Consider the following 14,851-nt stretch of genomic DNA (forward strand, 5'->3'; position numbering starts at 1 on the left):
TAACAGTTATTTGTTGAAAAAAGGATAAAACTATAAATCTTTGTATCTTATGATCTTCATCTGATCTATAAGTTTGCAGCATATAAAAGCTTTAAAACCAAATGATTTGATTCGACATACGGTTCTTGACACTATATAACCAGTGGCGGACTCAGAAAATATTTTCAAGGGATGCGGGCAGAATTTTACCCTATAAATACACTAAATTTTTTTTTCAACGGGTACGCCCGCCCACCCGGGTCTCTTACTAGGTCCGCCCTTGTATATAACTGAAATGTGCATATAGTATTTTAATATTTCGTATACATATTATTGGGCATAGTATGTAATAATTTGAAGTATTCATGATCACACACTTATACGCGTGCATGGGCAGACATAAATAAATAAATAAATAATAAATACGCATATGGTTATATGTATGAGGAGATATAAATGAAACCCAATAGGCCCACTTTCAATGGATGATATTAGCTGGTCCAACAACTCACTTTATGTGGTGACATGAGGCTGTTCCAACTTTCAATAACTCACCTTCATAATCTGAGCTGTATAATATATTTCATTATCATTTATTTGAGTAGTTGTACATACCTGCTTTACACTTGTACCATGCTCAATCACAAATTATTGTTGGTATGATGCATCAATCTGGCCGACGAACAAAATTCCAAATACATTATTATCATATGTTATCTTTTTTTTTAGAACTTCATTAAAAACACGTTCCCGACCTAAACGGGTAAAAGGCCAAATAACACACACACTCTCGACTCAATCGGGCAAAGGGAAGAAAAAAAAAACAATTACAACATATACATAGAGTATTTACACCAATCACCCCATCTAATATAATTACCTGACGATTTGTTCTTAAACCAAGCAAACCCATTCGACTTAATCTCCCTCACTATCTCCTGCGGATTGCGTTTGATTTGATTGAAAACCATCTCGTTTCTTCCTTTCCAAATGCTCCAACACGAGATGATAACCAACCCTTGGATGATAATCTTAGCCTTCTTTCCAATTTGAGAATATTTGTGAATTTCCAGAATGTCTTTGAAATCGAAAATATAAATCGAGGGAATTTTGCACCAAACACTAATCTCCGCCCAAACTCGAATCGCCACTGAACATGCCGAAAAAGATGCTCCACCGTTTACTCAAACTCGTAACAAAACGGGCACATAACGGATGTAATATCCACATTCCTTCTTCTTAAGTTCACTCTTGTAGCAAGTTTGTCCAGATTACCTCTCTTAGCCACAATGTTGCATTTGATTGGCACCCATTTACACCAATCGAAATTAGGAAGCTGACTATTTCCCCTTTCAGCGATCAAACATTTTTTAATAGCATTCACAGAAAAACCATCTTTGCTATCTTTAGACCCTGTCCTTAGAATTGTTGAGATTCACCTTGTTAAGGGTCTTCCTGCATTCCTGCCACTCCTTTAGCTCCACGTCTGACACAGGCAATCTAGACCATTTCCAATCAAAATCACCATTTCCCCTGTTCATTTTTAGTCTCTCTGCAACCATGCAAGATTTAAACAATTCCAACCCAAACAAGTGTGGCTATCTTTCCATAAAAGGAGTATCTCCTTCCCATGACTCGATCCAGAACCTGATATCTTCCCCGTTCCCAACTTTACCCAAGACCAAATGATTTAAGTCCCTTTGATTTTAATTTTATATATTGATTTTACAATGTTTTTCCAACACCCTTCCAGATTGCCGTTAAAAGGAATGAAACACTTCTAATTTAGTTTACCGCGACAAGCCTCGATCACTTTCCTCCAAAAACTTTGATTTTCAACCATGTACCTCCACCCCCATTTAACCAAAAGGGCTTCATTAACTTCTTTGAGACGACTGATACCCAACCCTCCATTTGATTTAGGCCATGTAATCTACTCCCAAGCCACCCAGTTCATTTTTTAATATCATTTGTACCCGCCTAAAGAAATTTTCTCATTTTAGCTTCCAACATTTTTATGACCCCACCGAGTAGGTGCTTTAAAGAGAGACAGATAATAGATTGGGAGACTTTCCAGCACTGAATTAATTAGGGTAAGTCTCCCCCCTATCGAGATAGATTTAGCTTTCCAAACCGACAACTTTTTTATCAAAAACCTCAATAATCGGGGTCCAGTTACATGTTCTGTTCATATTAGCCCCCACCCTAATCCCCAAGTAGGATAACAGAATATTATCCATGTTACACCCCACCACCTTAGCCATATCTCTAATATCGCTATCTTCCACCCCCAACCCGTATCGATTAGATTTGTGTAAATTAATTTTTAAGCCCGAACATAGATAAAAAATTCTCAAGCATCTTGACACGTTCAACACATTATTCTTATCCCAGTCTCCCATCAATAAAGCATCGTCCGCATAAAAAAGATGCGAGATTATCAGGCCATTATTTGGAGTTTGGACGCCATTAAAACGCCCCTTTAACCCAGCTTTACAAATAATACTGGAAAGGGCTTCCATGACCACTAGGAACAGAAACAACGATAAAGGGTCTCCTTGTCTAATTCCTTCGGAACAACCGAACTCAAAGGTGGGAGACTCATTGACCAACAACGAGGACCTAGCAGAAGAAAGAACCCCTTCCACCCATTTGCACCATAAACTAGGAAAACCCATTTGCCCCATGATATCCAACAGAAATCCCCAGCTAACATGGTCGTACGCCTTTTCAAAGTCGATTTTAAGCAAAAAAAAAAAAAACCTTTTTTCTTTCTTTTTTAATCCAAGCAATAATCTCGTTTAATATAAGAGGGCTGTCGAGAATGTACCTTCCTCTAAGAAATGTCGTCTGTTTTCTGAGATGATACTCGCGATTACCTTTTTAAGCCGATTAGCAAGAATCTTAGAGATAGTCTTACTTATCACCCCAATTAAGATAATTGGTCTATAGTCTTTTAATCCCAACGGATCCTTGTTCTTCGGAATAAGCGTTATAAAAGAAGAGCTACAAGCTTCCAAGATATTTCCTTTACTGAAAAATGAAGCTAGCATGTTAGAAAAACCAATCTAAAAAAAAGACCAGTACCTTTTGATGAATTTGAAATTAAAACCGTCTGGCCCAGGAGCTTTGTCAGCCCCACATTCGAACACCGCACTTTTAATCTCCTCATTACTGAAAGGAATAATCAGGGAAGACGCCTTCTCATCCGCCAAACGCTTAATGTTGTGGCAAGTGAGTTTAGGCCTGACCTTGATTTTTTCTTTGAAAGCATTTAATGTACCCATGATATATTGTTACCGGTCTGTCTACAATTAATGTACCCATGAAAGAAAGCCGAGTTTTCATCTCCTTCCGTATCCCACTTAATCCTTGCTCTTTGTTTTAGGTCCTTGATTATATACCCTTCCAGCTCCATAATATCTTTCAAACATTCCGCTTTGGCCCACTCCTCGTCTTCCGTCAACTCTCTGATTTCAGACAACTCGTCCATTTTTTCTAGGTCCTCCTTTAAAACCCTTTCCGTATCTCCCTCCTTCTCCAAAATCGATTTTTTCCATAATTTAATGCCCTCTCTGATAGCTCAAATTTTTTTCATAAGCATCACATCCGGATCCCCTCCCCCCATATTACCCAACACCTTCTTAACCACTTCATCGAAGTATTTTCTCTCCATCCAAGAGTTAAAGACTCTGAAAGGTTTGGGACCAAAATTTTTGTTTGCACAAACCAAAATAATCGGACAATGATCCGAGTGAACCCTCGGAAGGGCCCTCAGAAAAGCCGTCATCCAATTAGAAAAAAAAATCATGGCATGCCAAGACACGATCGATTTTGCTTTGTTTAAGACCATTATCATTAACATACATAAATTTCCGATCTTTCATATCAAATTATCTTAAACCATTTTCAAAAATAAAATTATTAAAGTTAACCGCGCTGTTTTTGTTGAAAATAGAGTTACTTCTTTCTTCCACACTACGGACCGCATTAAAATCCCCCAATATCACCCACCGCCCCACGTAATTACCCATAACCAACCCAATTTCATCCCACAAGATCTTTTTTGAGGGACTTTTTGTGGCACATAAACATTGATGATGTTTAACGCCTTATTGCTACCTTTCAAGGTTCCTAAAGTTAATAAAAAATTAGGATGCTTAATAGAATCATGTACCTTGAAAACGCTAGGATCCCAAATGCTCACCACCCCTCCCGATCTTCCAGTCGCCAACACGTGATCCATCTCAAGTTACCAGCTCCCCAAAATTTATCGAAAACAATACCAGAAATGTCACTATATTGTATTTCCTGTAAAGCCATAAAATCAATCCCATTAACATTTTTTAACTCTCTAATCCATCCTTCTTTATCCTTAACCCCAACCCCTAGGCCTCTTATGTTCAAAGACATAAAATTCATCTTGCCACTACTTGAAATCCTTCTTCCCTTATCACCTCTTTGATTAAATGTTCATGATTATGAAGATCGACTCCTACCACTCCTCCCATGCAAAAAGTAGCTTGTGTCTCGTTAACAATGTTAATTTCCTCTTCGGTTGGGTTGATGTTAAGATCCTCTACCATAATATTATTTTCTTCTTTTTCCACCCTTTCGTCTCTTTCTTTTCCTTGCGAATTGTCACACCCCAACCGATGGCGGAACATCGGGGCGTGGCACTGAGCGAAACAGATTGTTCAAGAGAATCCATAACAACTATTTAGTGACAATATTTATAAGTTTTAATAACCCATACTATTAAACAAATAAAGCAAAAACAGTCATTACAGACATTCAGTCTCAAAAACAAATTCCATTCCGACAACTCAGATTTTGTTTGGTGAGTTTCTAGACTTCCTAACTTGTTTGTAGCATAACATCCAATCAACCTGTCACATACGTTAAAATAAAAGTCAATACATAAAGTAAAGGTGAGTACACAAGTTTGCATATATATGGTATAAAAAGCGTTTACGCATAACAAGCATGTAACACGTAACGGGCGAAGCATGTAACTATCAACAATGATACCACCTAACCACGAGACTGCGATGTAGAGTATGTGCGACACATGTTCACTGAAGCGAACACATGAAGTAAAGTAATGTGATCCCTAGCAACCCCTGTCAAACAGGTGCTGAGTCCAAACTATAGTACTATCATTGCTAGAGGCGGTCTAGTGTAACACTGTATAAGCATAGTAACAAGCATTCAACAAATCAGGTATAGCATGCGGGGGCGGTTATCGTTTATAAAGTGTATGCGTTGTGTGTTATGTCTTGATATAGAATGTATATAACACCCAAAAGTGCGTTAAATGAAAATGGGTTCGAGTATACTCACAGTGTGTGTTTAGCAAGTAAAGACAATTTGCTTGGATTGAAGGTAGTGCGTCGGGTCAGCCTGTGCATGGAAACAGAAGCATAAGTCTTCCTTAGGGCTAAACGGTCGTAAACAGGATATCGAGTGGGTTAAGTACTTAAAAGCGCATCCGGACGGATGGACCCCCATTCGGTCGGGTGGGCTGCTTCGTTTTGAACGAAAAATTTGAAGCAAAAATCGGTGTTCTAAAATAGAAGGGAAAATATTTGGAGTGAGTACAAAGCCTATCCGGATGGATGGACATGGTCCATTCGGGCGGATGGTAAGTTTATTTTTTAAACAAAAAGTTTTAAGTTAACGAAGACGGTGTGACGACGTGTCAAACAACGAAAAATACCAAATCCAGTTCATTCGGCCAGATGGGTCCTGCCTATTCGGACAAACGTGTTGTTCTTGACGGAGATTCATGTTTGACCCGTTAATCGGTCCATCTCTTCGGTGGAGATCAGTTTTCAAGCCGGCTTTCGACTAAGGAACGAGCCGAGAGTCTGACCGAGACCCGATTCCGTCAATATTATGTAAAAACCGAAGAAAAGTTCAAACCAAGTTGAAAAAGTGTTGAAATCTTTCATAACTAAGTTGAAAAGTGTGAAAAACCTTTAGATCTTGAACCAATCTCGTTTGTATGATGTTCCACAACTGGTTGCCAAACAAAATGAGTGGGAAACACCTTCAAAGTGGTTGGAATCAAGGGTTTTTGGAAAAAGTTAAAGTGTGTATGTGTGAATGTGATTTTAATGAAGAAGATGGAGTAGAAGTGAAATAGAATGAAGATTGAAGAGGTTTTGAGAAAAAAAAAAAAGCTTAGAAAAAGGCCTTGAATCGCGTCTGAGACTTGGGAGTGGATGGGAGTGTCAAAGTGTTGAAATGAGGGTGTACGACGGATATTTATAGAGGTGGGCGAGGGTTAAGTCGGTGCGCGTTATGCTGTGTCCGGATGGCTCCATCCGGACGGATGGTTTCCATCCGGGCGGATGGGCCCCATCCGGGCGGATGGCCATTCGGACGAACGGGTTTGCGTTCGTTAGTTTTCCATCTTTGGTTCGTTTGTTAAGCGTTGCGTTGCATTTAGTCGAGTTGCGAGTGAGTGTTTGAGCGTGTAAGAGTTGCGTTGATAACCACATAACATGCTAAACAAGTAATCACACAATTAACACACATAATATAAATAATCCGCGTTTCGAATTTGCGTTGAGTTTGCATTGCGATGAGCGTTTAGTCTAAATAAGCGATGTAAAATGCGATAAAATGTGTTTCAGTGGTAAGCGTTATATTAAGCGTTGTAATATGCGTTTAAAATGCGATAAAAATATAGTTTAACCCATAGCGTTAATCAAATCTCGAGAGTACTAGCGTTTACGAAAGAAATGGCGGCAACAGGTAACGATCCGAAAAGTCGGGTTGTTACACGAATTAACTTCGGCCACTGTCGTACCAACGTACCCTTTTAACTGATTGTTGTTAACGCCCTGCTCTTCACTGTCACTACTATCAACTATTCCAATCGTTTCATTTAGGTCGAACGGGTTACTTTGTCTGGTTCTTTTTTTTTTTTTGGTCTAGACATACCACTGTTCTCTTCCAACACAATTTTACCTTTCTTCGGTTTTCTAGTTATCCTATGCCCAGATCTATACCCACTTTTACTGAGATTTACGATAAAACCCAATTTACTAGATTCTTCTATCATATATTATCTATCTATCTATCTTAAAGAAGAAAGTTGGTGGCTTTTACGCTATCGACACCCTAACTTTCAAACTTTGACACCACAATCCCATTTACTTTGAATTTCCGTAACCATATCCTTATATTTCAAACTTTTCCAGCACAACCTGTCACGGCCCCCGACCCGGTTTGACCCGTTTCGGGAGCCGCGGGACAGAAAATCCCGTGGTATTTATTTTTATAGCGGAAGTCTTAACAGGATCGTGTTAAACTTGAAAATTTTGCCCAAATATTATTTATTTACATTTAGGATAAACCCCGTAAATATCATAATTTCATTATTTTACAAACATGTTTATTTATTTTATTTGAGCCACCACTTCAAGCTTGTTAGTGCTCCGTAGCACGTGTACTTAATTCAGTAGGTCACCTGAAACATGTTGTAAAAAGGTTTTTGTCAGCGGGGAAATACTGAGTGAATCATTCATTTTGATAAAAATGACACATAGTTATAAATTATAGCATAAGAGCGATTACTATGGCAGTATCTTAATTAATATCTGGTCTTGCCACCCGTGTGACGATGGTCATACCACTATTGGGTCCAGTCACCCAATTAGTGACGTTTTGTCACAGTTAGGTCTTATTAGCCTAACCCATGTCAGGGCTTATTGCCTAACCGTGAGAAATTTAGTAATGTGCACAATACCCCACTAACCAGCGGTTAAGATAACCACGACTTAATCCCTGTAATTATAATACTTTGAAAATAATTTGAGGTATTGTAATACTTACTCACAAACTGTGAGAAAACAATTTAAAAAGAAGAATGACTCACATTGCAGATTTAACGGGCAAGGTATAAGCCTACTGATTAGCCTTGATTTAACCTAATTTAATAATAATGCACACACACAATAGGTTAGTAACTAATTCAGCAGTTACGTCAATTCACGAGATCAAACCCTCACAACGATTAATCAGTGCAATCCTTAATAATTCAATCGGATTCACAACGAATAACAGAGCATAGTCCGAATTCGAACAGCACTCTAATATTCAAGTCGAAATCACGACGAATAATCAAAGTACAAGCTCAATTGAGCAGCACCTGGACTATCGTTGGATAGTTATAATCGATCGGACGTTGAATCGTAATAGCGATCGAGTTATTACCCTGATTGTGGCAGCACTTCGTGAATCGTGTGTGTTTTTGTAGTAAATAGTGTATAACTTCGTCTACGAAGTGAATTTCTTCGTCGAATTAACACCAAAATGCAAGTGCCAGACCCCTCTATTTATACCCAAAATTTGACCCTGTCGCGTAGCGCGAGGTGTATCACTATAGGCGTCGCGCTACGCGAGTGGTAACTTATGTTACGCGAAATTTGTCCCTGTCGCGTAGCGCTAGGGGTACCCCCCATGGGCGTCGCGCTACGCGAGTGGTCACCTATTTTCTATAGGTAGCTTCGTGTCTAAGTAACTTAGCTGAGTTGATAAAATTGTGAAATTCAAAACGGCCAGCAAGTTATTTAGATAATCGTAACTAGGGTTTTGCCCCCCTTGAGTTTTAGGGGCCCTGATCCTGATTCTGATTGTTCTGGAAATTTTAGGGTTTGCGTAGAATCACTTGGGTGTCTCAATTAGGGTTCTCTTAATAACTAATTACCATCCTAATTATGGATTTTAGTGACAGTTGTTACATCCTCCCCACCTTAAGAAAAATCTCGTCCTCGAGATTTACTGAAATAGATGAGGGTGCTTTCTCTTCATTTTTGATTCCAGTTCCCAAGTGTACTCTGGTCCTCTCCTGGATTCCTATTTGACTTTTACTAGCACTAGTCGTTTGTGTTTGAGAAACTTAATCTTCCGATCTTCTATTTGTAGGGGTTTCTCTATGAACTTAAACTTCTTGTTTACCTCTACATCTTGAAGAGGTACAACCAGGGATTTGTCAGATAAACATTTCTTAAGTTTGGATGCATGAAACATATCATGTACTCCAGTTAATTCTTCTGGTAGTCATAAATGACACGTAACTGGTCCTATTTGTTGCGTTACCGGTAATGGTCCTACGTATCTTAGACTTAACTTCTTAAATTCCTTTCCAAGGAAATATTTTCAATAGCATTTTGTCTCCAACTTGAACTTCGACGGCTCTTGTTTGTTATTTGTATAATTCTTCTAACCGTCTTCAGTCTTTTCTTCGTGATACTGAATATCACAGGTGTAGTTACTGAGGATTTTCTTTTCCTCATGTTTAATTTTTTGCTCCAATATATATCTTAAATTCTTATGACCCATATGGATAGTAAACTTACTTAGATAATGTTTCCTAATCTTAAAGGTAACTTGTGGTTTCTAATTTTTTAAGCTTACAAGGGGTAAGGCTTTCTTCGTGCTTTTGTAATTGCCTTGATGCATACACAATTACCTTTTTGTGTTGCATTACCATATACCCAATTTCTAGTTTTGAAGCATCACCGTATACCTTTAAAATCTTCTGTTCCTTCTGGTAAGGCTAGGATTGGAATTTTTTTGTTAATTTATGCTAGAGGCTTCTTTTTGTTTAAGTTCTTATTTAGAATTAACTGTTTTAGCTTAATTAAGGATATATCTATCTAAGAGAATTCCTTAATAAACTGCCTATAGTATCTGGCTAAATTTACAAGATTCCTAATTTCCATTTAAGGATTGCAAAATCTTCCATTTTAGTGATTTGCTGCTATCTTAGCAGGATCTAAGTGAATACCTTCATGATTCATCATGTGACCTTACGTAGTTTATTTCCTGTAATCATAAATACTTCTCCGGCGGGTGCCTGGATTTTCTATAAAATTCTTATTACAGAGAATTCGAGCAGGGTTGGTTACTACTCAATCTATTTTTAACACACCTCAAACTCGGCTAATTTCATAGGAATAAGATTGGCGAAAAAAAAAATTCTATGACCTGAGAGTTCTATATTTTCCTTTTTGCCTATTTTGGCTGTAAAGATTTGCATAAGTTTGATTAATGATAGGTTAAGAGTTTTGACAGAATGAAGTATTTATAAAACCTTGGTTTGCACCAGAGTTAAATAATACTCGTACCAACTATGATGTCAGGAATGAGTTCAGCTTCCTGAGTAGTTAATTGAAAAGCTCTTGCGTTTTTCTTGGTAGTCCCTTCTGCAGGTTTCGTCTTTTCGTTTGCTGGATTGCCTAATTTCGGACAGCTTGTTCTGAAGTGTCCGGGTTCTCCGCAATTGTAGCAAGTAATTGCCTTCTTTTTCCTGCAATCCTCTTCTCGATGTCCTGGAATTTTGCAAAAATTGCAGCATCCTTTGCATTTTCCAAAATGCTTTCCTTTGCAGATATCGCAAAATGGAATAGTGGAAAATCGCCCGTTTTCTCTTTTCTTAAAATTGTTACTATTACCTATATGAAATTCTTGGGAAATTTTCTGGGCTAAATTCTTCCTCCTATTTTCTTCCCGTGTGCGTACCAATCCGTCAGTTAGAGTGTTAGCTAATTCTACCGCATCGTCAATCGTGCGGGGTCTCGCAGCTTTGACAATGTCACGAATCTCACTAATCAAACCCCAGATATAGCGAGAGATAAGTACCGGTTCCGGCGAAGCCAGAGTAGGTACAATTCTGGCATACTCAAAGAATTTTGAAGTATACCCTCGGCAATCTACGTCCACCATTCGGTGACTTAAAAACTTATTCGCCATCTGCTCTTTTTCATATTCGGGACAAAATTTTCTTTCTATTATTTGCTTAAATTCTTCCCACCCCATGGCATAGGCTACGTCACTTCCTTTGGCTTGTAACACTGTATTCCACCATTCTAATGCTTCTTCCTTGAAAAGGTGCGAAGCGTACATAACCTTATCTTCCTCAACACATTTACTTATTCTAATTACTGCCTCGGTTTTCTCTAACCAACGCAGTGCCGCAGTTGCCCCTTCATTGCCTGCGAACTCTATGGGTTTACAGGCAAGAAACTCCTTATAAGTGCAACCAGGCGTTGTAGCTTTCCTTTTCTTAGGGAGCGGAGCTTGTCGCGGTTCTTTATCATGATTAACATGATCATTGCCTCCGTTTACGCTATTACTGAAATTATCTTCAGAAATACGTTTGCTAGGAATGATTTGCTGTGGTTCTACGGGATTTTTAACAGCAGTGACAATTGCTGGAATAGCGTTGGCTATCCCCTGAGCAATCATTGTTGGAATAGTATTGGCTATCCCTTGAGCAACGATATTTTCTATATCCTGCCTAGTCATATATTGACCCCCTGATTGTTGCTCGGATTGATTATCCTCATTAACTGGTTCATTATTAGCGTTTTCCATCGGATAACTAATTGTATATATATATATATATATATATATATAATTGTATTAGTATCAAATAAATAACAAGTATACACAAAATTATTATATAGTTTTATATAGCCAAACTATTGATTTCTCGAAATAATAATATGCCTTACAAAATTTTATTCGTAAAAAAATTTTACAGACTGATTTTGACTATTATTATTACACAATCCTTGTTCCATAAGTCTCCTATTCTTTGGTAAATGATATTCTAATAACAGTGTTTCCTCTTAGGAGATCTATTCCTCAATTTCTTAGATCTTATTCCTAGTATACATTAATTCTTAGTCAAAGTGGCGGAGTCTAGCTATATTCTTGTTACTTATTGGTGGATTTTGGTTCTGGATTGAACTGAGGAAAAAGCTTATAGGGATTGTTCTGTAGCTGTATTTCCTGAGTCAACCATTCGTCTATTTTGAAAGGTTGCGAGTGTACTGAAAGGTTTGGAATAGTTGGTTCTAAGTTCATTGATAGTTGTGTTTCATTAATAGTCTTAATAATACTATAGTCTGTTAATGTAAAATCTAACTCTTCTTGAGATGGTAACCCCTCAATTTGCCTAGAGCTTTCCTCAATTTCTATTCCCTTAGACTTGGGTTGCTTGAGAGGTAAAGCGTTAAATTCTATAGGTTCCTCTATGTCTGGTATATATCTATTAAAATCTCTGGAAACTTCTACTCTTACTGGATAGAGATTTAAATTCTGAAGGGTATCAGACAAATCACTCATGCTGTTTTTGCATAATACATACAATTATTATGTCAGAATTTATAACAAATTTTGATAAAAATATGTGTTTAACTACCGGAACAATTAGAATTTTAAAGTACCCTAAGTTTTATTTATAAGTTTATATATATACTGAATAAGACTTCTAGACTTGTAAAGGCACTAAAATTTTAGTCTAATTTATTTATTAATTGCTAAACATATAAAATCTGTTCCATACTATATGCAATTAATTAGATAATGAAGCATATAATCATAAAATAGCAATTTAATAAAATTAAGTATTTTCTAAATACTTAATAGGCTTAAATCAGTGGCTTGATCAGTGGCTCTGATACCACCTTTTTCTGTCACGGCCCCCGACCCGGTTTGACCCGTTTCGGGAGCCGCGGGACAGAAAATCCCGTGGTATTTATTTTTATAGCGGAAGTCTTAACAGGATCGTGTTAAACTTGAAAATTTTGCCCGAATATTATTTATTTACATTTAGGATAAACCCCGTAAATATCATAATTTCATTATTTTACAAACATGTTTATTTATTTTATTTGAGCCACCACTTCAAGCTTGTTAGTGCTCCGTAGCACGTGTACTTAATTCAGTAGGTCACCTGAAACATGTTGTAAAAAGGTTTTTGTCAGCGGGGAAATACTGAGTGAATCATTCATTTTGATAAAAATGACACATAGTTATAAATTATAGCATAAGAGCGATTACTATGGCAGTATCTTAATTAATATCTGGTCTTGCCACCCGTGTGACGATGGTCATACCACTATTGGGTCCAGTCACCCAATTAGTGACGTTTTGTCACAGTTAGGTCTTATTAGCCTAACCCATGTCAGGGCTTATTGCCTAACCGTGAGAAATTTAGTAATGTGCACAATACCCCACTAACCAGCGGTTAAGATAACCACGACTTAATCCCTGTAATTATAATACTTTGAAAATAATTTGAGGTATTGTAATACTTACTCACAAACTGTGAGAAAACAATTTAAAAAGAAGAATGACTCACATTGCAGATTTAACGGGCAAGGTATAAGCCTACTGATTAGCCTTGATTTAACCTAATTTAATAATAATGCACACACACAATAGGTTAGTAACTAATTCAGCAGTTACGTCAATTCACGAGATCAAACCCTCACAACGATTAATCAGTGCAATCCTTAATAATTCAATCGGATTCACAACGAATAACAGAGCATAGTCCGAATTCGAACAGCACTCTAATATTCAAGTCGAAATCACGACGAATAATCAAAGTACAAGCTCAATTGAGCAGCACCTGGACTATCGTTGGATAGTTATAATCGATCGGACGTTGAATCGTAATAGCGATCGAGTTATTACCCTGATTGTGGCAGCACTTCGTGAATCGTGTGTGTTTTTGTAGTAAATAGTGTATAACTTCGTCTACGAAGTGAATTTCTTCGTCGAATTAACACCAAAATGCAAGTGCCAGACCCCTCTATTTATACCCAAAATTTGACCCTGTCGCGTAGCGTGAGGTGTATCACTATAGGCGTCGCGCTACGCGAGTGGTAACTTATGTTACGCGAAATTTGTCCCTGTCGCGTAGCGCTAGGGGTACCCCCCATGGGCGTCGCGCTACGCGAGTGGTCACCTATTTTCTATAGGTAGCTTCGTGTCTAAGTAACTTAGCTGAGTTGATAAAATTGTGAAATTCAAAACGGCCAGCAAGTTATTTAGATAATCGTAACTAGGGTTTTGCCCCCCTTGAGTTTTAGGGGCCCTGATCCTGATTCTGATTGTTCTGGAAATTTTAGGGTTTGCGTAGAATCACTTGGGTGTCTCAATTAGGGTTCTCAAAATAACTAATTACCATCCTAATTATGGATTTTAGTGACAGTTGTTACACAACCCCTCTATTTTGCTTTTCTATCATCACCCCTACAACTTTTACACATTCACGTCACCACTCCTCTACTTTTACATTTTCACCACCACTCTCTCATCTTTTACACATTTCCGCCACCACCCCTCTACTTTTACAATTTGCCTTTTTTAGACTTTGCATTTTTACCCCTTGCACTATTACTCCGTTTTTTACATCCGCCCAACTTTAAAAAATTACAATTGTAACCCCTAGACTACTACTCGTACTTTTGCAAATGTTATTGCATTGTATTTTACGAAATGTCTTAAGCATTGTGTTTTACACTTCGTGTCTACCTTTGTTTTTTTACATTTTTTGTAATTGTCTTTTACATGTGTTTTGCACTTTTTTTGAAATTGTCTTTTACATGTTGCGCCTTTACGAATCGCGTATCATTTTACTACACGTTTCCATCCGTCGCGCGCCGCATTCTAACCCTCAGGTTTGAATTTCGCCACCACCCCTTCAAGTTTTAAGCTTTGTATTTTACTCCTTGCACTATTACTTCATTTTTTACGCCACCACGCCCTCAAGTTTTAAACGTTGCGTTTTTACTCCGTGCACTATTACTCCATTTTTACTGCCACCACCCCCTTAAGTTTCAAACTTTGCATTTTTACTCCTTGCACTGTGTTTTTACACCTCCTCAACTTTAAAAAATTCATAAGGTTAACGCATCATAAAGCGTTTGGACTAATTCATTCGATGTTTACAATGTACCCGCGCCACAACGCGCACGAGTCTAATTGCTAGTATATATACAATAACAACTTCTTAACTAAAATGGAGTTTTAGAATATTTTACTTTGACCACTAAGTATA

The sequence above is a fragment of the Helianthus annuus genome, chromosome 12, assembly GCF_002127325.2.
Source record: "Helianthus annuus cultivar XRQ/B chromosome 12, HanXRQr2.0-SUNRISE, whole genome shotgun sequence".
NCBI lineage: Eukaryota > Viridiplantae > Streptophyta > Magnoliopsida > Asterales > Asteraceae > Helianthus > Helianthus annuus.